This window comes from Bombyx mori, chromosome 22, assembly GCF_030269925.1.
Source record: "Bombyx mori chromosome 22, ASM3026992v2".
NCBI lineage: Eukaryota > Metazoa > Arthropoda > Insecta > Lepidoptera > Bombycidae > Bombyx > Bombyx mori.
This window is the reverse complement of record NC_085128.1, coordinates 9,818,576-9,844,834: the sequence shown is the minus strand read 5'-3', so window position 1 is coordinate 9,844,834 and position 26,259 is coordinate 9,818,576. Positions and strand designations below refer to the sequence as shown.

The window sequence follows — 26,259 nt, the reverse complement described above, 5'->3', positions numbered from 1 at the left end:
GTTACGGACGTTTTTTTCTCGGTTAGGGTACCACTCCGCATCGTCCCATAAGGAACTTTGTTCAAAAAACGTGATATGTTATTGCTATAAGTATGATACACTTTATATAGTTTACGCATTCTATAGTAAATATATATCCTGCAACTCTATTGGCCGCTCGCAAGCGCCCCTGGCTCCGTTTTCCGAAATCGAAGCTCTCCTAGATTGCGCGGCCTTAGCGAACATTAATTACACCCAACTTAGTCTGATTAAAGCCTGAGGAATTATCCGAATTGATAAAATTAACTTTTAACTTAGATTAATGTCCGACGACAGTGGGTAATATAAAAATACGGCCAGGGTTATTTGATGAATACGAATTTACTAGTGTATCAACTTGCTGTTAAGCGATATTTTTGCAATTACTAGTTAAGAGATCCCAGCCTGATGTTAGGGCGTGTTTAAATCTATCATGGATTCTGAAAAATAATATTAATAAATAAAACCTATGTTCGTACTCATGACGTCATAAGTAAGTTGATAGTATAAGAATGCTAAAACAACAAGATGGCCGACTTTGTTTTTGTAATTAAAGTATCGTCTTCGATTTTCACATTCACAAATATCCACCCGAATAGACACTAGAAATCAAGTACATAAAAAGGTACTAAATGACTGTTACAAAAAGTAATATCGGAGATTTATTGGGCTGCTGTTCCAAGCAGTTTTGGGACTGAGGATCTTACATTATAATAATAGTCTGTCTGAAAGTTGTCTTGTGACTAAATCAGAAGAAGGATAGTGTTGAAAAGTGAGCATAAGCACCAGTCTAATATTTACGAGGTTTTAAAAAAACATTCGACTTACAAGGAAAAGAGTGACCACTAAGATAACTTTGTTGTCTTTCTGTCTATGCGACATTTGAAATTGTTTATTACTGAAGGAAGTGGAAGGGAATTCAGGACAGTGGAAGGGATTCATAAAAACTTCAGTTTTTCAGTCAAGGAAATCAAAATATTCCCATATATGATCACTCACAAATACTATCAACTTCCAGTTAATCTAGAATCATGAAATTTATCAAGACACAAGGCCTCGTACCAGAATTAAAGACAAGCATTTGAAAATAGTAACGACATTGTAGTTTTGTATTTTGGAAATACAAAAGAAGACATGTTACGTTTGTAGACATGAAAGGAAGCGTTACGTTGAAAATGTATCCAAGATAAATAAAGATCGTCTCCAAAGTTAAGTTTATCTTTCTGAAATGCGAAAAGAGAATGCCTAAATCGTTTATGATCGCAGTAATTTTTGCTTTTAATTAAAACTGATTATTACAAATAAAAATCGCAATTTCTCCGGCGTTAAATTGTAATCTTAATTATAAATACTTTTACGGTTTAATCTCACGTTTATTATTTTTATTTTAATACTTCAGAATTTTGGAATATGTTATATTGTTTCCGAGGTTGTGAACAGCTAAGGTTTTATTCGTCGAGATAAGTTTATACTAAATACAGCCAAACTTCAATCAAATCTAAAAAGTCTACGACTTGCGGAAACTTTTTTTTTTATTCCTACCTAAGCTGAGAGCCTTGAGAGGCGTCAGCGAAGCCTTAACTAGTAGGTGAGCTCACGGGGCTTAAACCTGACGACGTTGCTAACACGAACCCTAGGAAGAGCCGTGCTTCGCAGAATCTACCACCGGATCGGAAACGCGACCCACTGAGAAGATCCGGCGAGAAACTCAGTGGGCTGTGTCTGAGGGTTGTTGCGGAAACTGCAGAAAATACTGAATCTAAGTAATCTTATTTTGTATTTTTTTGTTTTTAGTTTCTTCGTCTATAAATTGTTTTAATTTCTGTTTGTCCAACGGGCAAAGGGAACACAGAATATACGTCTAGCTTATGCATTATTTAAAATACTTAAGTCTTATGTATTTTTGTGTGATGCATATATGTACATATGTTTATATTTGTGACATACGCAAAATACATGAATAGTATTAGTTCTGGAAGTCCGCGAGCCTTCAGTACGAAGAGCTTAAACTTGTACTCGGAAGTTGCATCCTCAGCGCGCTAGTTTTGCTCGCACTAGACCGGTTTTTGTATTCTCGTATCCCGTCATCATGGAAGTCATTTGTGAATCCTAATTAAGGTAAGTATTCTTTTTTTTTTTTTTTTTTTATGATTGAAAGTTTACTGGTGGCCCGAAGGCCTTTCCAGTTTCACCAGGACAGGTGGGCGAGCAAAGGCTCAGCCAAGAGGGGTGGGATTTGCTAACAACTGCCCGAGCGCCTCCGAAGGAGACCTAACAACTCAAGAGCAATTGTTTCGCGAATGAATCTACTACCGGATCGGAATCGCGACCCGCTGAGAAGATCCGGCGAGAAACTCAGCGGGCTGATGCATGGGTTAGGTTGCACGTCGACCTCTTTGTCGAGTTCGACGAGTACGGTTACCGGGGTCCCTAAGCCTGCCCCTAGTATTAGAGCTGAAGGCATCTAATGCAAAGGTTATTGGATCTGATGGATCCGTAAGGACGTGTCTAGGGCGTCGACGGTGACTGGCTCCTGCATGATCAGGATTCGGGGAGTAGTCAGCGGCGGCAACGATAAGGCGATTATCATGACGCATAGCCTTATCGAAGTATCGTTCCGACGCTGACTTCATGTATTTCCGAATTGATTCGAGGCCCAGGTCGTCGTGTAGGTCAACGTTCCTCACGAACCACGGAGCCCCGACAGCTAACCTGCAAAAGCGGGATTGTAGGGATTGGAGGGTGTCTATGTGTGTGCGGGCCGCGTGAGCGAACACCACACTCGCGTAAGTCATGACGGGCCTTATGCAAGTTTTGTAAAGTGTCACCTTGTTCCGAAGGGACATTTTACTCCGCTTACAGATCATGGGGTAGAGTCTACCGAGAATAAACGCGGCACGGTCACGGACTGATTTTATATGCGGGCGGAATGTCATCGATGCATCCAGGGTAACGCCCAGGTACTTGACCTTCCTGGCCCAGGGTATGGGTTGTCTAAAGAGAGTAATCGGGGGTGTGAGATTCCTCCTCCTAATCCGGGAGGAAATCCGTGTGGAGCTTCCCCTCTGAAATAGCACCGCAGTACTTTTCGCTGGGTTGATGTCTATGCGCCATTTTCGGAACCACTGTCCTAGGGCTAGGGCTGCGCTCTGAAGCTTCTTCGCGATTAGGGACTTATTTCTACTAGAATAGTAAACAGTCGTGTCATCGGCGAATAAAGCTAAATGGGTCGGCGGCGACCGGGGAACATCGTTGACGAATAAGCTAAATAGGAGGGGTGAGAGGACAGAGCCTTGCGGGACTCCAGCTGTGAGAGGTCGTGGGGAGGAGCGGGTTCCCTCGACTCGATATCGAAAAGAGCGGTTCGACAAGAAGTCCCGTATGATGAGCACGAGACTATCCGGCACGCCCATGTTGAATAGTTTGAAAATCAAACCATTGTGCCAGACTTTGTCGAACGCTTTTGCGACGTCGAAGAAGAGAGCTCCCGTGTATAACGGTTTTGGTCGATTAAGCCCCACAAGAATGTGTTCCGTGAGGCGGTGCACCTGTTGAACGCATGAGTGATTTGTACGGAATCCGAATTGTTCATCGATAAGAATGCCCTTGGATGAGACGAAGTCTCTGAGGCGTTTGTAGAGCAGACGCTCATACAGTTTGCCTAGAGACATGAGGAGGCTAATCGGGCGGTAGCTCGTCGGATGATTTTTTGGTTTACCGGGTTTATGTATGCCGATAACGTCCGCTTCTTTCCACACCGCGGGAAAGATACAGTTCGCCATAGCGGCATTGAAAATAGATGCCAACATCACGATGAGTTGGACGGGTAGAAGTTTAATAACGCGGTTGGATATACCGTCGGAACCGGGAGCCTTGCGAGGACGTAGGTCTTTGATCAAGTCTTTAACTTCCATCGGGGTGACGGGTGGTAACGCATCAGAGGGTGGCAAGGAGGCTCTGCGTTCTACCTCACTGTCTACTAATTCTACATGAACAGGGTCCACGGATTGAGTGCTGGGCGTGCACTGGGTTTGCAATGTATCGGCCAGCAGCTCTGCTTTTTCGTCATCATCGAACGCCGCGAGTCGGCCTGAGGGGCCTACGAGGGGGGGCATACTTACTACCGTATCCGATTTGAGAGTACGAGCTAAGCGGTAGTAAGACCTTTGGGAGGGCGCGAGTCCTTCTAAGAAATCAGACCATCTGGCATCTCGGACTTCGGCGATGCGAGACTTTACGTCGCGTTGTAGGGCACGCATTCGAATACGATTTTCCGCGGTAGGATACCTGTCATAGGCGCGTATCGAGGCGTTCTTAGCTCTAAGGAGTTCCCTAATATCGTCGGACAATTTGAAGCGGTGAAGGAAGTCCTCCGCTACAACTTGTTTCGATGACCTATCTAATGTCGAGGTGATGTGTGACGTTAAGATGTCTATGGCTTCAGCGGTATCCTGAGGAGACGGGATAGAGTCCGGGTTAAGCGGGAGCGATGGTGGATCAGATTCAGCCAGGCTGATGCCCAGCGTGTGCCAATCCACCACAGTCCTCGTGACGGGAACGGAATCGGGAGCGCGACCGAGCTTCATAACGACGGGACGGTGGTCTGAATCTAACTCTGAAACTACTTCGATCGAGTGTAAGCGCAGAGTTACGTTTTTTAATAACGCTATGTCGAGTATATCCGGGCGATGCGCGATATTTAGCGGGTAGTGAGTCGGAGTTAGCGGAGCGACGATATCGAAGGCGAGATCATCGACTAACGCGTCAAGCCGCCTGCCATTCGGGGTTGTGGTGTGTGAGTTCCACCTGATGTGTTTACAATTTAGGTCGCCCGTCAGAATGACAGAGCTCCCCATACCGAGCAGCGCCTCGATATCACTGCTTAGAACGATCTTATCCGGTGGAAGATAAACGGACGCGATAACGATCGGCGCGTGTCCCGTCAGTGAGATTCGGCACACTGATGCTTCGATATCAGCGAGCGCGGGAGGATCGAGCGGGACGCAATGCAGGGCTCTTCTATAGTAAATGACGGTACCACCACCACGGGCAGAGAGCCTGTCGTTCCTGACCATGTTATAGTTCGCGATTTTAGGGTCACGGCGCGCGGGCTTAAGTAGGGTCTCCTGCACTAAAAAGATATCAATTTGGTGGTCACGCAAAAAGTCAGAAACCTGATCACGTTGATTTGCGAGACCGTAAGCGTTAAAAAATCCTATCGTTACGGATAGGGGCTTTATTCTACTTATATACGCCATTGATTACCGGCGGACTGAGGGGAGGACGTACGTATTTAATGACGCGTATACGTCGGCGTATTCCTGCACAACGGCGATAAAGTGTTGTGCAGTGGAGGCAGCGCGAATGGCGTCGCCCAAAGCGTTAACGCGCTCAAAGTTGATCGACTGAAAGAAGTCGATCGCTAAAGCGAGATTGTCGGACGCGGTCGGAGGGCAGGTCGCGGGAGAGGGACGAGTCGCGGGGGCGGGACGAATCGCGGAGGAGGGAGTTGTAGCCGTGTTCGTGTACGGCAGCGGTTTTGCCCAGGCCGAGACACTGGGCACCGCCGCCGGAACGAACGCTGGCTTAGCCTGCGACGCAGAGGGTGCCGAGGCTTTGATGTCTGGGCCGGAAGCTCGGAGGCGGTTTTGGCGGGCGACGCGGCGATTTATTTTAGGGGCTCGGGGGCAACCACGGTAATTCGCGGGGTGACCCTGTGTTCGACACAGGACGCAGCTAGGCGGTTCCGTCGCGGTTTTTTGGTCGCGAGCGCAGAGGGCCGTGGCGTGATCGCCCAAACACTTAACACATCGGGGGCGCGCGTGACAGTTACGGGAAGAGTGCCCGTACAATTGACAGTTATGGCACTGGCTAGGAGTGCCTTTTTTATGGGGGGCTTCGACAGCGATACCAGAGAGCCTACAGACGGTCTGTGTGTTAAAGATTTTCTTACCCTCGAGGGTAGGCTGGAGAGCGACTAGAACCATATTATATGGCTCCCTACCGCGACCGGTGTGCATACGGTGCACAGAATTCACTGGTAGGCCTTGTTCTAACAGGTCGGCTTTTACGAGCTCTACATCTAACTCTTTAGGGATTCCGCGTATTACAACGCGGAGTTCGCGCTCCTCCTGGAGCGTATACGTATGGAAACTTATACGCTCCTTACGGAGGTAAGAAGAGAGGGCCCTATGGTCGTCGGGTGTTTGAACCTTAATTTGAATGCCGTTCGCGAGGTTACGGGCATTCGTGAAATTTATATTTTTGGCCTTAAGGGCCAGGCAAACTCGATCCCAAGCTGCTTTCTCCTGAAGGATAACCGGGGGAGGGGTCTGGGTTTTATTTTGTGCCACCGGACGCGGCGACGGAGTGGCACGGGCTGGGGGCGCAACGGGAGTCTGAGGGCGGGGGCGCGACGCGTTCACGGCTTTGCTAATTTTAGCGGCCGCGGGAGCTCGAGACTCCGCGGCACGCTTCTTACCCTTCTGTACCAGGGTGAATCCATCCGTCGATGAGGCGGGGGCGAGGTCGACCTCCATGTCCGAGTCAGAGTCGGAGCACGAGGAGGCGGGTGCAGGCGACCTACGAGCAAGTGTAGGTGTTTTAGAGGGCGCGACGGAGGCCGCGGATGATCGCTCAGCTGAAACGATGGTCACGGCGGACGACGCAGCAGCTTTTCTCGCCAGTATAGGCGACACGGGAGCGGCAGGCACGACAGAGGCTGCGGTGCTCAATGCAGAAGCTCTGCACGCAGGTACAGGCGACGCAGGAGCAGCGAGCGCGGCGGAGTCCTCGAGAGGGCTCGCAGTGTGATTGGCCTTGAAGGCCAAAAACTCCGAGGCGAGCTGTGGGTGGCGAAGTCGGAGGAATTCCGCGAATACAGCGTCCATGATCGCTGAGTACCCAGGTGGGGCGGCCCCGGGTCTTGAAAACACTCGCCTTGCGGCGAGGCCCCAACTACTCGGACCTGAGCGGTTCTATTGAACACAGGGGTAAGTATTCTCTTAGAAAAATGGATGTATTGTAAAATAATATGGTATCGTAATTAAAATTTTATTGTTGTCAATGTTGAGCTGTGTGAACATTGAACTAAACGAATATCTTTAAAATTACTATAAATAGTCGACCTTTGGTTTATTACCTACTTAAATGTATGTGAAAAAAAAAACTAATCTCATTTTATAATTTCATAATGTCACGATGAATTTCAACGTAGTCGAACGATAGAAAATTATATTAAAAAAATACTAAAAGCAAGATTAAACATACTTTAAATGTTTTTTTTTTAATTATATTTGTACATAAGCATACATACCATCGATAGCGGCGCGCTTAAAGGACAATGCCCATTTTCTATGGGCGTTTGGGCCCCTAAAAAAAGTTGTCGAGCAATGATGGTTTTAACTTAATTTGATAGACAAAGAAATATCGTTTCATATTCAGAAAACGATTTTTATATTCTCACCCAGGTTTAAGAGAAATCTATTTTTTTCTGCAGCTAAAATTAAGTTGTTAGTTGTTTTCTTCGAAATAAATAATCGCTCTCATCATTATTTGAGTCGTCTATTATCAAAGGTGGCAATCTGTGCATTGGGACAAAATATTTTTATTGATATATCAATACAGATTGATTTGAATATAATCGTCTCCTTCAAAGAATATGGTTCAAAACCTTCACTAAATAAAGGTTAATAGTTAACCTGTTATTTATCTAAGATTTCGTTCCGAAGAGTTTTGTGACTGCCAATGGAATACAAAGTCAATAATTCGTTTTTCTGATTTACCAATCATTGTCCAAAAGTCAGATTGCCGGCTTTGATAATAATCGACTCATTTACAGTATTAAATAAGTTAATTGTGGTTAATGTTGCTAGAAATAAGCCCTTACGTACATTTTATTATTATTATATCATCATAATAATAATAAAATGAAATGAAAATCCGGAAGCCAGCAACGATATTGTTGTTGTTGTTTTTAAATTCGCCAATAATTAGGCAAAGAGCGTAGCCTATACAGCCTAGTCTGTCGTAGTTATATTTTTTAATGTCAATAAAAAGCCGGTGTATCTCTTTTTATTGCTTTTTGGGAGTTTTGACGTCAACTCGATGAATAGCACATTGAGTGAGCGTGAATTTCCACAGATCTTTTATCTTGAAAAAAAAAAACAGTCACTGCTATGTTAGCCACAGTTTTAATCCAATGCCTCAATAATCGTGAACAACGATTATTGACGTTTAATACACAAAACAACACCCAATTTATATATTATACATCACAATAAACCATTAAAAAACATTAAAATAAAACTTCAAGTGACGCTTCACTCGGGTTGCTGCCAAAACTCTCTGATCATATATAATAAGAATAGAGTAATGGTAGGCCATTGAGATTTTTACTAATGGAATCATTAATATCTAAAAATAATCATATAAAGTAATAATTATTATTACAATGTATAAATATTGAATTGAACAAAAATAAACTAAAAAGTCTGTGAATTATAACCATTAGCTATTTTTTTTATTTGTTGTTCAAGTTACAGACAACTCTTTCGTTTGGCAGCATATAGGTTTACTATACGGCTGTATGGGCTAAGCCCTTTGCCTATTGGCGAATTTAAAAACTATGGCACTCAGTTTTGGGGTGTTATCAAATAAGTACCGGTAAAATGGGGCGATTAGGGATTGAGAGGCCAATCGGGAAAAAACTGGGAAAATCTTTCGACGCTCAATATAAGTTTTATATTCGTTGCAAAATCTTCCATTTTTTGTAGTTTAATAGTAGAATGTTGAAAGTTCACAAAACAACTCTGAAAATGCATGATAATAGCTGCTTACTTATAAAAAATCGCGTTTCAAATTAACTTCCTGTGGTGGTAATTATTTTAGTGCTAGAAACTTTGCTCTCTTTTATTTATTTGATAATAATAAAAGACGACTATGATTTATAAACGTTATTTAGTGTTTGAACCAGCATATATATTAAAGGTAAGTCTCAGTTGTTATTGGTTTTAATGTATTTGATTAAATAAAAATACATGTAAAAATCTGTTGTTTTTGGGGATATTAGGGATGTCTTAGGTACAAATAACAACGAAAAAGGGGTTAATTGGGATGAGAATACGTGAAATGGAAACGACCTAAGTATAAATAGGTACAGGTTTGTAGGGTTGTCTATGTAGTTATAACAATATTTTTTAAATTTGTTGGTAAAAATCTGGTTTATTCGAAGCGAAATTGGGAATAAGTCTTTAGTTGAAATAGATAAGCAATTTAATATAAGTAAGTCGATTTTGCAGAGACATGTAACAAGATCAATGAAATCTCAAGGTGGACAAAAATGTCTAAGTAATACATAATAAAATATTTAATATTTGTTCAGAGTGGGGGTATTTCATCTGATTAATCCATGGAATAACCGACACACCTAATCTCTTAACCCAGATAGAAATATCAGCCCCTAAGTACTTACCAAGAACGGGGAAATATAAACCGTTTCTAAGAAAGCCCACTATATATGTATAAATATATATATATATATATATATATATATATATATATATATATATATATATTTGTTGTTAATGCACTGTCGATTGCACCTATAATTGAGGTGTCTGCCATGTACTTTTGTCAGTTTTTAAATTTTTTTTATTGATGATCACTTTGTTGGTGCAACTAAATAAATAAATAAATTAAAACTATATATAAAAATAAAAGTAGTGCCAACCCTAGCAAATTTTTCATTACGTCCCAATTAACCGCAATTTTCGGGTAAATAGGGATTACACCTATTTTTGCATTTTTTGCTTAAACTGGAATGCTAGTTGCATAATTTTAAATTAGACAACAAAGATGCCCCCAAGACTCAATCATTTTGATCCTGATATAGCATTATATACATCAACAACTACCTTAAAATTGCTCATAAAGTTGGAACTTGTCCCTAATCGCCCCATTTTACGGTAATTAATTTTTTTGTAAAACAATGCCAGGGTGAAAGAAATGTTGATACTTAAACTAAACAACGTGAAAAATAAGGCATAGTTTTTCAAGTACAAAAAATTTAGACATAAAGTTGGCCCACTTTTGGGCATTGTCCAAAACTATAAAATTAGAGTTGACGAAGAAACAAGCACTTGCAATATAAACTAAAAACATTAATTTATGTTCATCATGATTTTTTTTAGATGTTTAACTTCGAGAAAAACATTTAATGCTTTTTAATGTTAGCTTAAGAACCTTTTAATAATTACTGCGTACTCGGAGCCAAATTACACATTAAGAATTTTTTACAGAAATAAAAAAATTAAGAGGTTCGAAGAGTCTCAAGGTGATTGCCAACTTAACGTACTGTGAAATACTTACCGACTACATATATTAATAATCCCTATAAGGTATTATTAGCACATCTATCTTCCTATCTCAAAAAAAAACGTATTTTATATTATATCACTTAAACACATAACGTGAATCTAAAGTCATACGCAAATAATACGACTTAGCTACAGTAACTTTACATATTTCTGTAATAATGCAATTTATATTAAGTTAAAGGAATTTCAGTTCTAAAAATAACATTATTAGATAACATATTACATTGACTAAACAAATCCACGTTAAGGCAACCGCAGTTGTACCTATTCCATAGTAATTATGATTTATCCTACATACCGCTACGTGACTGAGATTCCGACCAATTCCGAATTCGGGGCATTCGAACGCTCGATGACAGGAGTAATAATAATACGTTATATATCATCAACAGGATAAATATCTACGGAATTGGATACCGAGGAAGTTGAAGGCAATTATAACGATAGTTAGAAAGGTATAAATATCAAACGCAACCAGAAATTGTGAACGTCGGATATCTGATACATTAACGCGCGTACTATGAATTATGTAAGTCAAGCGGATCGTGAACAATGTATTCATACTATACGTTTCGATTTGATGGACGGGACAGTTGTTCTTTTGTATTGTTACGCCGGTAAAAGTAACGCCATCTATCGCCGAATAGCCGAACGAATATCGAAGGATCTAGTAGCATCTAGAACGCTCAATAAGTACAACGCCATCTATTGTCAGACAGCGGAAACACACAATACTCGACTTGTGGAATATTCTCGACGACTCTAGGGATTTCGTCTCGACTATAAAAGCGTTGCAGAGATGGCATGCAGTCAGTTAATAATCGGAACTACTCGAAGCGAAACAGCGAACGGATCACCTGAAGCGAAGCGGAAGAAGCGAACTGATAATTTTAAAGTGTTCGTGAACTTTTTTAAGTGCTCTAAGTGTTGAATACAGTTCTAAATTGTACTTTGATGGAACATTTATTTATCCCGAACCCCAGCACGTAACAGTATTATTGCAGTTTCAATTTTGGCTATGGGCGTGGTACATTATCGTCTTCTTCTTCTTTCTTACTATTACCTTCTGCTGGATTATAGGGCACGAATCAACTTCTGCCATTTGCATCGGTCTTGGGCACTCTGTTCTACCTCCTGCCACGTCATGGTGAAATTGCCCAATTCCTGCACTACTGAGCGACGCTAAGCTGTCAAGATATCATCATGAATAGTATAAAACACATCTAAGATGTTTAATTAATATATTAACGCACGCACGTTTTTTTAGTCCGGCCCTTAATCACGATTACGCTTAATTATTTAGGAGTTATTAAGGTGTAGTTTTGAGACAGACACGAGGATGAAGCCTTAATTATGTTGTATAAGAATTGTGACACACTTCAAACTAGAAGTATAACTGCTTAGCAGCATACACGAACGCTCGGACTACAAAACACCCACATTATAATTGCCAGCTATTGCGCAAATTAATAATTTATTCAGGTTCAATTTTTACTACACAATATTACTCTTTCACTGTCTAAAACCTTAGGGACATGTTTAATTAAAAAATATTGGTACTTGTCTATAGGATCTGGACGAAAGCATGATCACATCACTGTATACAAGACACCGGGTGGTAGGTGCCTTACCCTTTAGAACTACGACTACTTATAATTTTATATAAAATAATAATTGAATATTATGTCTGATGACAAAAGAATTATGACGACATAAAACAATAAAACGACAATTTCAAAATAAAATTGATTTTAAAAAAACATTACTGCTTCTCCTCGTTTCGTTTATCTCGGGATTACCGAGTAATCCCCGGTGGAATCATTTTCTGGCTGATGATGTACGCCATATTTGCGACTATGCTTAGTTAGAAAAAGGTTCTAAGCTAAATAAATTGCATTAAAACTCTTCAAACACTTTTTTTAATTATGCCACGGCAACGGACCGAGTAGAATTTATAAAATAACAAAAATTATTAAAAAAAAAGAGAAAATCAGGTAAAAACAACCGTGTAATTGAAGACCAAAAAAGCCCAGAGGTAACACGTCTAATCAAATAACTTTCGTCTAGGTTGAAGTAACGTGTAATTAAAGGAAAGGTCGAGAAGGTCCATTAAATATTATTAATTCATTTGTTTAGGAACAGCTCTGATGTTTATGGAAGCTATTATATTATTAATTCATTAATTAACTTCCTTACTTTTTCAAAATAACAAAATCAAGTTATATAATATATAACTACATACTTATATACTAGCAGACCCAGACGTTGCTGTGGCTAAGGTTTTTGTTTCTAAATAACACGTGGCCGGCTATGCTAATATAAAAAATTAACAAAGTAAGGACAATTGGATTTCACTGTATTGCGTTTACTACGAAATAAATTTCACGTATACTTTAGCCTCAGCAACACGTGTAGTTTATGCCATTAAATTGTAGCTTATGTGAAACGTTGGTATTTTTAACACAACGCCACCTATGAGATATTAATGTCAAACAGTATTAAAATTGTCTGTAAAAACTGATTTAAGGTGACATCTGTTTTCGACTTATGAAACTTACAAAATTAATAACAATAATCAACATAAGAAATCATTTTATTGTTAATATATAAATATTCCGACCATCGAAATAAAAACCATCCTATGGCCTAAGTTGGAACAAAACACATATTTAAAAAAAGAAAAGTTAAAATCGGTTCAGTAGTTTAGGTGTCCATCGCGGACAAACAACACGTAATTTATGTATATTAAGAGAATGTAACTGAGAGCAAATCACGCAGGGTGATTCGGCACCAAATTAGAATTCCTTGTGTTATGGGTCCACTAGGGACTGGTACTTATAAACGTTTGAATAATATACACGTATAGATTATAAACACGCAGATAAAGACATACACGCACACAAACCTGTTCATCACACGAATGTTTGGACAATTTGACAATCGAATCCACGATCCTCAGTGCAAAAGTAAGGGGCGCTGTCTACTGCACCACCGAATCAGTCTTAAGGTCAAGTAAGCTAATCTATCTAAGAAGTAGGACCTAAGATTTAAGATGAAGCTTCCCCTAAACTTTCATATGTCATTGACTCGTTGATTATACTGAATTGATTGAAACGTTCTGGCTGTCTGTCATAAAAGTCACGACACAAATTTGGCCTAAACACTTCGTGGATGTAATAATAGGTAACATGAGTTTTGCGACGTGGTCTTTTTACGGAGACCACAACGCCCTCTCAAATGTCTTTATGCTTTGTGAGTATTTTTGTCTATAAGCTTAGTTTAAATACAGAGATAGACTTGAATTTTTTCTTTAACTAAAGGTTATTCGGTGTCGTGTAAGGCCATGACATTTTTTTATTGAGCAAATTCTACACGAAAGATGTTTCACACCCAGAAATTACAGTTTTGTTGCTTACATAATAAACCTATTTACTCTTTTACATTTAAATATTTTTTTTATATTGATAACACAAAATGAGATCTTGTCACCAGACCAGGTAGTTTTGTGTCAGTTATTTGGTTGTCAGAAAACAAAAAAATATATCTAGAGCAATAACAAAAAATACATGACTTCAAACATTCTCGTTCCCTTTGCCACTCAAGACTTCCTTTGCCTTTTCCATTCAATTACGAGACTGGACACGTATTACATTTCTTTGTTTTCTTTGTTTTGTAGTTGTATGTGCTTGCGTATTTATTATGTTAATGATTATTGTGATCGGCAGACTGTTGGCAATACATATTAACATTGTAAATCGTTAATAAAATGACATCAATGTTTTTCTTTTCTTACATACACAGGTAAACGAGATCACTGTTCCAGTCCTTCAAAATCGAACGAATAGCAGTTTCGCGGCAAAAACAGTCAGGATGGTGGTGTACCTACTCGTGCGGGCTTACAATACGCTTTACCATCAGTAAAGTGACGCAAATTATATTTTTTGCGAGTTTTTATTACACGATATTAATATTTTATCGAAGTAGTGAACGTGAGTGAGTATGTATATTTTTATTGCCACCTCGGTAGTGATTTGAAAATCGGCATAGTGGCATTGCTGGACACAAGTATACGGGGCAGTTTTTTTTACTTTAGGCCATAACGACTTCAAACGTATTTATCATAAGCTACAGTTTGCCTTACCGCCAGTAAAATTATGAGCCACTTAGGTAGGGCCTGAGTTTGATCCTCTTGCGTAGATAATTAAAATTTTATTATAATGAAACGAATAAAGTCCAACTGGTGATAACATGTGCCATTGATAAATACAACGGAAGCCATAGGATCCGCAAACGCACTAGGCTATTTTTCTGTTATAACTGGAGTCGTCTCGGTTGATTTCAAATACTGTAACGTCATAGTGACGTTAGTATCGTTGTGGAAATGATAAAATGGAATAGGAACTCCAAAATAGTAAATTTTAATATTATTCCTTTGTGCACATTGTTCAAACTTGTAATGAAAATATATCGTGCATGGATGTACGAGATTTTCCATTTTGTCCAAATTCGATTTGATCTGGATTAAGATTTTGAGAGTATTTCGAAGAGATGTCTTAATTTTATTTTGGCCTTCAGTGTAAAGTCAACATATTGTTCATTTAAAACATTTTTTTGTCTCTCTGTTCGACTACAATCTACGACTTCTTGCATAGTTCTATTGCTACTAAATCTGGCCATGTTCAGCACTGTAGCCTAAAATCCTCACTTTGCTCCTCGAATAATTCTACTTCGCTCTTCGAATAAAGGAATAAAGGATTTGGTTCTTCGAATAAAGGAACATTTAGAGAATCGAATTTCATTCCAGTATCGGATAGGACTTTAAAAAACGATCTCTGTTGGTGGATTCAGTATCTCCAGGTGAAAAGAATGAGCCCTGATTTAGAAGACGGTGTGTGTTGTAGTTGATAATGTCACTTCGAAAAAATCTTCAGGAACGGGAATACCCGTGGCCTAAAGGATAAGACGTCCGGTACATTCGTGTTGAGCGATGCACCGGTGTTCGAATCCCAGGCGGGTACCAATTTTTCTAATGAAATGCGTACTCAACAAATGTTTTCGATTTACTTTCACGGTGAACGAATAACATCGTGTAATAAAAATCATACCTGCAAATTGTAATTTGCAGGTATGATTCGGTTTGAAGGGTATTTCGAAGGGAAGGATATTTCGGTTTGACGTTTCGGTTTGAAGGGTGGGGCAGTCGTTGTAACTATACTAAGACCTCACTTAACACCAGGTGGACTGTGAGCTCTTCCATCGATCTAAGCAATAAAAAAAAACGTGATACACACACTGAATAATACAATGAGAAACAAAATCCCTTCATCGACACAGATGTCGTAAGCTATACGTGATAAATACTCAATAATAAAAATTCAATCATGCTTCAAGCTACGACCTCTTGCATAACAAGTAGTTATAAAAGTAAAACAGAAATTAGTCACCGTAGTCGTAAATCAACATGTATACTTATTGTCATTATCGAAGACCCAGCAGACGACTTAAGCGATATTACGATTACAATCATAAATCTATTTTTATTTCGAGTTTAGAAAACAATAATGCAAATTAATTAGTGAATAAACAGTGCTACTGTAACTTTCACACGACCACATCAGTATGCTTAGTGCGAGCTGGTTAACGTTCTCGATAGCGTAAAAGTTAACTAGAATTTGTATGAAGTTGGAACGTTTTCCTACGTTTGCCGCTAGGCGCGCTGATTTCAAACGGCGCAAACTATTACACTATCGAGATCGTTAAAAAGCTCGCAGTAAGCACACAGCCCAATATTGCGAAATTATAAATTAAACCTAAAATCGAATAATGTTCTCTTGAATAGTAATGCTACTGAAAAGTTCGGCTAAAGCTGTCATGTAAAAAAAATATCCAAAACTGCAGTCAGTTACAATTTGTAGATTTATTACTAAAAAACATTTTTATTTTGGTATTGATTTAATTTGAAAACCAAACTGTGGCTCTTGCTAAAAAAAATTAATGAAGGACAATTTATACCTATAGTAAGTGCCGTCTGTAGTGGATATGCATTCAATCATTAAATCCGTTCGTGTGGGTAATAAAACAAGGATTAGTGCCATCAGGGGACCGCCTCAACTCTCGCCCATATCCGAGTTATACTTTTTATATTACGTACCAGCATAGATTTGCTCTTTTATTTTGAGTTCGACCGCACATGCTTCACACATTTTATTACTCCTTTTCCGATCTCGAGAGAGCACGTATAAAATTTGGACTAGACCCTCAAAATACATTATTCATATTGACATAATAAACAAACAAAAACATCGCGTAACAAAAAAAAAACCCACAACTACTATTACTGGCGTTTCAAAAGTTTTCCAAATAAATTATTATATAGCAGGTAAATCTACGAGCATTTCCATGAGCAATTTGACTAATGCACACTAGATAAATTGATCCCGCGTTCTTTGTTATTCCACCACGCAACCGTAAAGTTAGCGCAGTGATTATTGGAACTAAATATAGTATCAGCGAACCCCGATCCCTTTTATTTGACCCGCGCGAAACTTTCAGACCGGCTTAGTTTTATATCCCCGTAATAGAAATGGTTTCCTATAAATACAAGTTACCTACATGGATGAGAAAGTACGATGCGGTAACGAACTGATTTGATTTTTTTTTTAGAAAATAAAGCAAACTGTAACACCCATATCTTTAGACTTTACCTGAAATATTACTCCACTCTAACTCATCCGAGGACTTTGAGACTTATTTTTGCTTTTACAGCTTTAGAGAGATTAATTATACTTTACTGCACACTAAAATATAATTAACATTGAAAATAAGACAATAATATGTACAAGAAGCGATCTTAACGTTAAAAGCAGACTCTCTTAGACAATCACTGCTATCAAACAAAATTCTGAAAAAGATACGGCAGATATTGTGCTGTAGTATTAGTAACAACATTCAAAGACATTTATCATAATAGACCAAGGTCTTCTTCACTTACTTTTGAGACTTAGTAAAGCTCTGCGCAGCGATGTTTATTAAGCTTCCATCCGTGAAGCACGTCCTCATCGTCGGTATCTAAATGAATAGTATTATTATTAAATATTATATAATGAGTGTTTATAAAATTGTTTTATAGACAGTTCCAATCGTAGCTTTGTGGGGCGCTACGTTAGCATGCGTCTCTAAATACCTACCTCAAAACTTGTTAAGCCATCAGATTTCGATGAGCTTAATTCGAATAAATTTTATGAGAACAGTAAAAAGTATTCCATACACTGGAGTATTTTAAGACACCGCAGCGTTAATTACAAATTTATAATATACTAGCTGACCCGGCAGACTTCGTAGTGCCTCAACCGATAAATAAAATACCTAAATTTTTGTTTAAAATAAACTTAAAACAAACAAAAGGAATCCGTCCAACGGGGGACACATAAAAGGAAAAACAAAATTGTTATTTTTATTTAATTCCGAGCATTTTCATATTTATCTACCTTTTAAACCTTCTCTGGACTTCCACAAATAATTCAAGACCAAAATTAGCCAAATCGGTCCAGCCGTTCTCTAGTTTTAGCGAGACTAACGAACAGCAATTCATTTTTATTTATATAATATAGATATGCTTTTTTATTATTGCTATAATAAGCAGGCCAACGCTTCAATTGGGCACCGTCATTCAGAACAATGTCCCCAGCATAATATTCGAATTACAATTATTCACCCAAATATGTTGAACTCCATTGAATACCTGGACACGTAGAACAATAATGAGAGTTAAACTGTTGCACTATAACAAAGGATTTCACAAAGCTTTATGTCACGCACAAAGGGCTGAGTTTAATTTATTTGAAACAATGACTGGTTAGTAGGTACATTACAAACCCGAAGTTTCCACTGAACATGATATCCGTACCAACTATGAAAACATTTAGTTCCTCGGGCTAAAGGAGTTATAATATGTATACGCGTAACCATATGAATCATACATTCCCGAGAATGTTTCATGAGGATTACATGCCTTCGAGCTCTACCACGCAGATGGAATATTCTTTTTGATAAAATAACACTACTCACTTCAAAACCTTTCAGAATTATATGACCACGTTTTATGACTGCACGAAGAGAAAACGATGGGTACACAACTGCTTAGTGAATTCATAAAGTGTCCTACTGCAATCGTTCTATACACAATCTCTACGTACTCAAGTTAGTCAGTTATTTAGATAGCTACTGAGTTTATTTTATTTTATTTATTGGGTACCAACATGTTATACGGAACATTACGGAACGTTACAGGAACGTTACAGGTTACACGGAACATTACAGGTATCATATATGTACATTGATTTCACACTAAATGCTAACACAATTACAGGTACCGACTGCATGCATTGAAAAAAAAAATAGTGCTGTACTTATGTACGCGCGTAAGAAGTTATACTTTTTTTTTTATATTAAATAATTAATAATAAATATTTAACGTTAATAATTTAATAATATTTAGTATGAATTATATTAAATAATAATTTTGTCATTTATATTACTAAATAATACATACGGATAGTTAACCTCAATTGTATTGGAGCACTTACGAAGGTTGATGAGCACAGTTTTTTCACAAATATTTTCTAATATTAATTAGTATTGATTTAAATAACTTCTTATTATAATTCAGACGGACATATAAAATTCGCACTTGTATAATGAAAACAAACTGAAAACACGTGTTTTAAATGTAGAAACTCAAAGCATGTGGATAAATATTATAAATATAAATACACAATGAACAGAGGCGGCGTGCGTGCCAACATGCGCCACTAACAGAGGTTCCATTTCTGTTTTTTTGGTAGCATTTTTTACGAGTGTACATGCGCAAAAGTTCACCTGCGGCTATATTCAGATTCGCCAAGTTACGTCGGTCGTTTTGTAATGAGCGATTTAGTGGGCAACTTCATTTCTGTTAATTTTGTGTCACGGTGCGCGCGCGTCGTAAAATTCTACTCTCATCAATTTTTCATAGCGCGCCTAAAGAAGTATAACTTCAAAAAGCGGTTCATTACATATAAAAAACTTTATATAACATTACATGAAGACTTTACATTATTACACATTTATTACCAAATACGCTATTACTTAATTGAAAAAACTCATTGAGCAAGGTTGTATGTAGACTTCTCGTCTAAAAAAAGTAAGTTAATTCACTAAGGACATCTTAATTGAATAGACAAGTACACTTAAATTATTAGAACTGCAGTACATTTATGACTAATAAATTAAATTAAATTTTTAAATGCGTCCCGTTATTAAATGCATTATTTTTGGAACTACGGTAAACTCGTGTGTCGTTCACGCTCAACGCATCGAGCGATCTTTCACGCCTTAATTATATATGAAGTATGATGCATGCCCGAAGTGGCACCTGTGAGGAGCGGAACGAGCGAGGGCGGGGGCAGGAGTGGACGGTTTATTTCGAGAGCATCCGGAGTAACCAGCTGCCCGCTTTAATATGATGACAGCTCTCCCCGCTGTCACTTCTGTCCAATCTCGGTAAGAATAAATTAAAATGTCAACAACGCCATTCTTGGGAAACGGTTTACGATATTTTATTTGACGTTTCGAATATTTAATGTAATGATATTCTTGCTAGTTGGTAAGGAGGTGTATTTTTTATCACGAAAGCAAAAAAAAAATTTTTTTTTTTCAATCCAATATTCACAGTTCTGTTTACCCTATGCTGATATGACAGGGGAGGTGGAGGAATAATACTAGGGAAATACAATTTGTAAGGTTAAAGGAACATCGCGAAAAGGGGATTACTGAAAAAGGAAGAATTTTATAGCACGCTGAAACGAGGTAGCACTGCCTAAGCATGCTCACTACAAATTGATTTTTTAATGTTTTCCAGCGAGAAGATGCTTTCGACCAACCTGATATTGAATGATCATCGTAGCTCGCAAACAAGTGACAGTCACAATTAGAATTAAATGAAATGCCAGTTGCTTGTGGCCGAATGATTGTGGCGGGAAACAGATAGAAGGATGGTACAAGTTAGGATCAACAATACGCTCTGACACTAATCAGTTGATATGGAAATTTTCAAAAAAGATATGTAATATGTATTATTTAAGAAGATTGTTTAAGTAAGAAGATCATTTATGTAAGTAAGATTTTTTAAGAAGAACTAATAACTAAACAAACAACAACAACAAACATTTTGAAATTAAAAACCTCACAAATTGGTTGGTGGCATTGACTTTTCCGCAAACATAAACGAATGATCGTTAAATTTACATAAAACACTTAAGTTTACGCACGGAAACAAATTGTAAAACAACTCTTTTCACAAAACGAAACCGACGCGACGATACATATTTAACTAAAATTCATAAACAAACCGGGCCGACTGTGATTTTAATAAAACCCTTCGGCATTTCCTCGGCTCGTCGCCGTTCGCATGAGAAGTTTAACCGTAATAATTGTTTAAAATATGGCGCGCACATGAACGATGACACATCGAAAAAGAGAACGTGAACCAAATTGATATTCATTCCGTTTCTGTGAGCAACCGCCGGATGGTGTTCTAGATGTATGTATCTGTGTTTCTCTGTATGAAATATTCACGGCTTCCTGTCTGAGGTAATATTTTTATTCCTTTTACTAATATAAGAAAATTACAATATCTATAAATAGTTTAATATTGCTAATGGTTTTGTACGTAATTAAATTGAATTACTTAATATTTATTTATTACAGGTGGTAGGACCACTTGTGAGTCCGCGCAGGTAGGTACCACCAACCCGCCTATTTCTGCCGTGAAGCAGTAATGCGTTTCGGTTTGAAGAGTGGGGCAGCCGTTGTAACTATAGTTGAGACCTTAGAACTTATATCTCAAGAAATAAAAAAAAAGTTAAAAGAAATAGTTTTTAAATTTTCTTCTAAGCTGAATTTCACACAAACTGAATGGAACTCACTAACAAAATCAATGAATTTTGTCGAAAATCAAATAAAACACAATCTGTTTCGACGCATTGTCACCGTTAACAAATTAATTTCCGTTGTCTACGTACAGAGAATATTAATTGAGTTCGTAAACAGCAACCAAACATGTTGATTTGATTCCATTCAATAGAATTCTGAGACATCGAATCTACATATAGATAGAGATCGTGTTTGAAGTGTTCTGCTCGTACAGTTAATTGGAATAAATAAGATACCATCGTCGCAGCGATCTTAAATTATTATCCTCAAACAAATTTTGTTTAACAAAAAAAATATCCCTGAGGATATGTCAGTTAATTCTGGTCAGTTTACCTTATTAGTCATAAGTTGTTGTCAATATTTGGTCAATTTGGCGATCATGCAGTAGAAGTTGATCTTGTACTCGTTTATGGTTAAATATGGAACTACGAAATATGTGTAATTCGTGTGACTTCTTTCCTTGAAAACAATTTCAGGGTCTGGTTTGCCATATTGCCATTTATTGCGTGTATCGCTCGCTATTTAAGTCCCAAAGGAACCAATTTTTCTAATCAAGACGTACTTAGCTCATGTTCACGAATAACTCACGAAAGAAAATAAAACAATCATTTTTTCAATTTTATAATACATATATATTTATTGATTTTAAATAAATCTTTGTACTTTTTTCTGTAAAGCTTAAAGTAAGCGATGTTAGTACATAACCGGAATTAATGAAGCTGCCGTGGTCACGCGGTTTGATAAGCTTATTTAACAAAAATGTTTACCCTATGATCGAAATTCGATTATAATATTTAGATTCATTTTTACATTAATGTCCTAAAAATAAAAAAGGAACGCGTGCATCTTGGTGTACATGAATTTAATGAAACTTCTTTTGCGGTGTGTAAGTATTGTGGTTTTCTTTATTTGTCATACTTAAATCGAATTTCTCTTGTAAGAGTTTCTCTTATGCTGTGTATAAGAGAAATGACCTAACTCGCTTAGCCCTTTCCCTCTTTCCACGACCGAGTGGCTAGCGAGACAGACACGCTGTCTATGTTCTCACTCTCACTCTTCCTAAATTTTATTATATCTCTCTGGCCGTAACTAATCTGTAGTAGTTAAATTTTACTCTCAACGCGCCTAAAGGAGTTTCACTTAAAAAAAATAGACTCAAAAAAATTGCTACTTAAGAAAAAAATATAGAAAATGAAATGGATTTGCAAACAGACGAGAAAATGGCCATGAACTGTTTTGTTTTGTTGCCTATTTGTATACATAGAGATAACAATGGAAATTGGCATACAAGTACGTAGCTACATAACATTTAGAGGACAGTCCCAAACTCGAACCTCTCGTCTGACATGCTTGATATTTAAAAAACCCAACGATCGATATTAATAAAATATGTTTCAAGCATCGTTATATAGTATCATTTCTGTTATGACCTATTCAGAATCATAATGTGCCAGATTGAGGTTCGGTCTAATAACAAAGATCAAAATGCGAAACCTCACAAAAACTCATGTAACTTTATAACAAAGTTTTTTCTCCATCCAAATCCAATTTGAAAGAATTGTTATGACTGCGGCTATGAATGTCTATTGAAATAAGAATGTGAACCTCTTTTGTCGCCAAATTCAAGAATAGAGCAAGGAATGTAAAAAGCCAAGACTTAACGTAATATACACATTGGTCGGGAAAATTCTTATGAAACAGTAGGTAATTCGTAGGCAAAGCGATCGGAAATCCCTTGGCTGTCGTAAAACTGCTAAGCCTTTCACTAAATTGAGAAACTTGTTGAAAAAGTCTTACGTGTGGAACGAAATATATAGACTTGTATGGAATTCGTTCATTTTTATCGAAAAATATTATAATCATCATTCATTCTAATGTCAATTTCACCTGTTCTGTAAAGAAACCAAAAACGAGTTCTTGGCCTTTAAGTATTTTAATAAAAATAATAGCTTGTCTACTGGCTTTGACACTTTGATTTTAAACCACAAAGCTATTTTATCTTTAAATAAATTTCAAAATGATTTTTCGAGGAACATGCATAATAATTTAAAGGACCATTTTAAATTTCATTCAGATTTGTTTTTCCTTGATAGTAAGCTACAAAAATGGGGTCCCTATTGATATGAAAGCCTTGACCTTCTTGAGCCATAAAGAGCTAATCATTGTGCACTCTGACGCGGGCATGGAACGGGCTTCGAGGAAAACCCCTTTGTCCGGACAGAAACTGCCCACTTAATGGCGCAGGGGTGATCGATTGCTGGACGAGTTGTCTGTATAGAGTAGTGTAATAAATATGTCTATATGTACATAGACATAATATTAGTGTTGATGATGAACGATGAGATGAGATTTAAATGATCAAATTATTTAGATGATAAAAAGCATCAAAATGAAACGCATAATTGCTTCGCGGCACGGATCGGAATTGTCGTAGCAGCTGTATGGACTCACAACACTCTCTGATACCGTACATATATATATAATTGCCTTTGTAGGAGACAAGCATACAATCCACCTAGTAGTAAATGTTTACCGTCTCTCACGGACGTCAGCTATACTCTTCGAAAGCCTCATTTGAAGAAGGACATGATATAGCGCTCAGGAAACACCATGAAGGAGAGTTCCTTCCAGGGTCGGATAATACGTGGCAAAAATGATCGCTGGAAACGCACTGTTAATGAAAGCAGAGGTTGTAGTATAGCGACGATAGTTCATATAAACTGTGGAGGCGGGAAGTGCGAAGGTAAAAAGAAAATGGAGGGATTATCTCTAACAATTCCTCAAAGCACATTTATCAGATATAATACTTGCTAGCTAGAGAAATACTCACTGATAAATCTATTAATCGCCTTTTACGACACTCACGGGAAAAGATTAATCAAACACATCACACAACTAAAAAATACCACACATTAATGCTATTTGTTCGTGATTAAACAAATGGGCAATTCAAGAAGTACATCACAATAACGATAACAGTTAACATAATTAGAAAAAAAAACGTAATGTAAACAAAAAAAATCTGACAAAAAGGTTTTTCCCGAAAGTAGAAGTAAGCTCAATAAAAAATGAAGACAAAATTTCCATTGTGAAAAGCGCAATCTACTACGAAACAGACTTACTAAAGAATACAAAGATCGCGGTCTCGGTACGAGTGGGCGAGAAAGGAAACTATTGAGCGAGTTTTAATTTTTAAAAGGGAGAAACCTTCCCGACCTCTATTCATGGCACCTTAAAATAAATGAAACCCGTACTGAAACAAAACTTTACATAATTATTATAAAAATACTCACGGTTACGCAAATCGATTGTTTTATTTTCAACAACTTTTTATATCGCCTTTGAAACAGCTATTCGACATTGGTCATTGACCTTTTTATTTAATTAAAAAAACTCTTGATTACTGAAAAGCAAATTTAATCAAAAATAATAATCGTTATTTACTATTATTATAATACAAACAAAATAAGTTTGAACGTTATTAATCCTCAATTGACGTCACTACAGACTTTATCATGCTTATCAAACCGTTGAAAAGTATATCAAATAATAGAAATGAATTAATATTTTATGTTTAAATTGAACGCTCAGTGTGTTTTGTAACTAGCAATAAATTTCGTAGGCCGGTATTTCGGCTTTCGCCAAACTTATATAATTACAGATTGAACCAGAGATCCGACAGAATCTCACAGAAATCCTTTAAAGCTAAGGAAAGCACGTCCCGTCGATTCCGCCCTACTGTAATTCTGCTATAAGACGACCATAAATGCCCAAGTTAAATTGAAACGAAGAAGGGGTTAATGTTAAACGGAATTTCATTAAAGTATTAATAATACAAGATTTTAATAAAAAACAAAACCAGCTTCGATAAAACAAAATCGAATATCATCAACAAAGACGATTAAATATACATTATTATGGGTAACTCAAAAACGACTTGCCAAATCTTGATAATATTCAAATAGGATTAAGATTGGCTTAAAATTTTAAATGGCAATGAGAAATATCAGCTTTCAAATAAAATAAATCCTCAAAATCGGTTGGCTTACTTTGAAAATTTTCTGAGGTAACGACAAACATAAAAAAGTACAGTAAAATTGATAACCAAGTCCTTTGTTTTTGTTGAAGTCAATTAAAAATTCAGTAAATTATTCAAAGCCATATTTGAAAATAACTAACTGCATTTAATGCGAGTATCGAATCCTCGGGTTGAATTTAATCAACGATTCATCAGTTTTTTGTTCGTTGATAATTAAAAAAAAACAAATCCTTCCACAATACATTCCGATACGACAATCCGATCATTTAAACGACTACGAACTGCTGAATAATCTAATTTATCAAAGTGGCGACCTTTTAAAATTTTAGGCAGATAAATGAGCGACTAGTGGACTAGAAGACTATATTAGCGGAATTTTTTTTATTAATTTAATTAATTATTATTTTTAAATTAAAACCAATAAAAAGCTAATACAGTCATAAAATGACCAAATATGGAAACAGTTGTTTACATTAATTGCGTTACAGGCTATAAAAAAAGGGTTAAAATTAAACTACAATTTAAGAGGGAATTGTACCTTAGGCAATTATGCATAGAAGATCACATTATGTCATGTGTGCTGCCATTATAGCTAAACTTCAGTACATTTTAATGTATTTGTAGGCAGATGAGCATACCGCTTACTTAACGCTAAGCGTTAACCGTGGCCCATAGACATCAACGGGGCACAACCGAGGGCTTTAAAAATAGAACAGGTGTGATTTTGTAACACTACATAATATGAAGGTAAATAGAAATTGGGATTCAGCGTAATTATCTCAAGAGGTCTAGGCCATAGCATTTTACGTTAAGACCTTCATTTTTTTACTTCCTTGATAAATTTCAATGTAATTA

The 26,259-nt window shown here is 37.4% G+C and overlaps 1 long non-coding RNA gene across 1 annotated transcript in view; it reads left to right on the top strand.

Moving 5' to 3' along the window:
- The first annotated feature begins 20,723 nt into the window (after window positions 1-20,723).
- LOC134200989 (uncharacterized) overlaps window positions 20,724-26,259 on the top strand; it is a 79,099-nt gene continuing 73,563 nt past the window's right edge. Inside the window, exon 1 of the long non-coding RNA XR_009976129.1 lies at window positions 20,724-21,023. This is a non-coding gene — a long non-coding RNA (uncharacterized LOC134200989). The remainder of the gene's footprint in view (window positions 21,024-26,259) is intronic.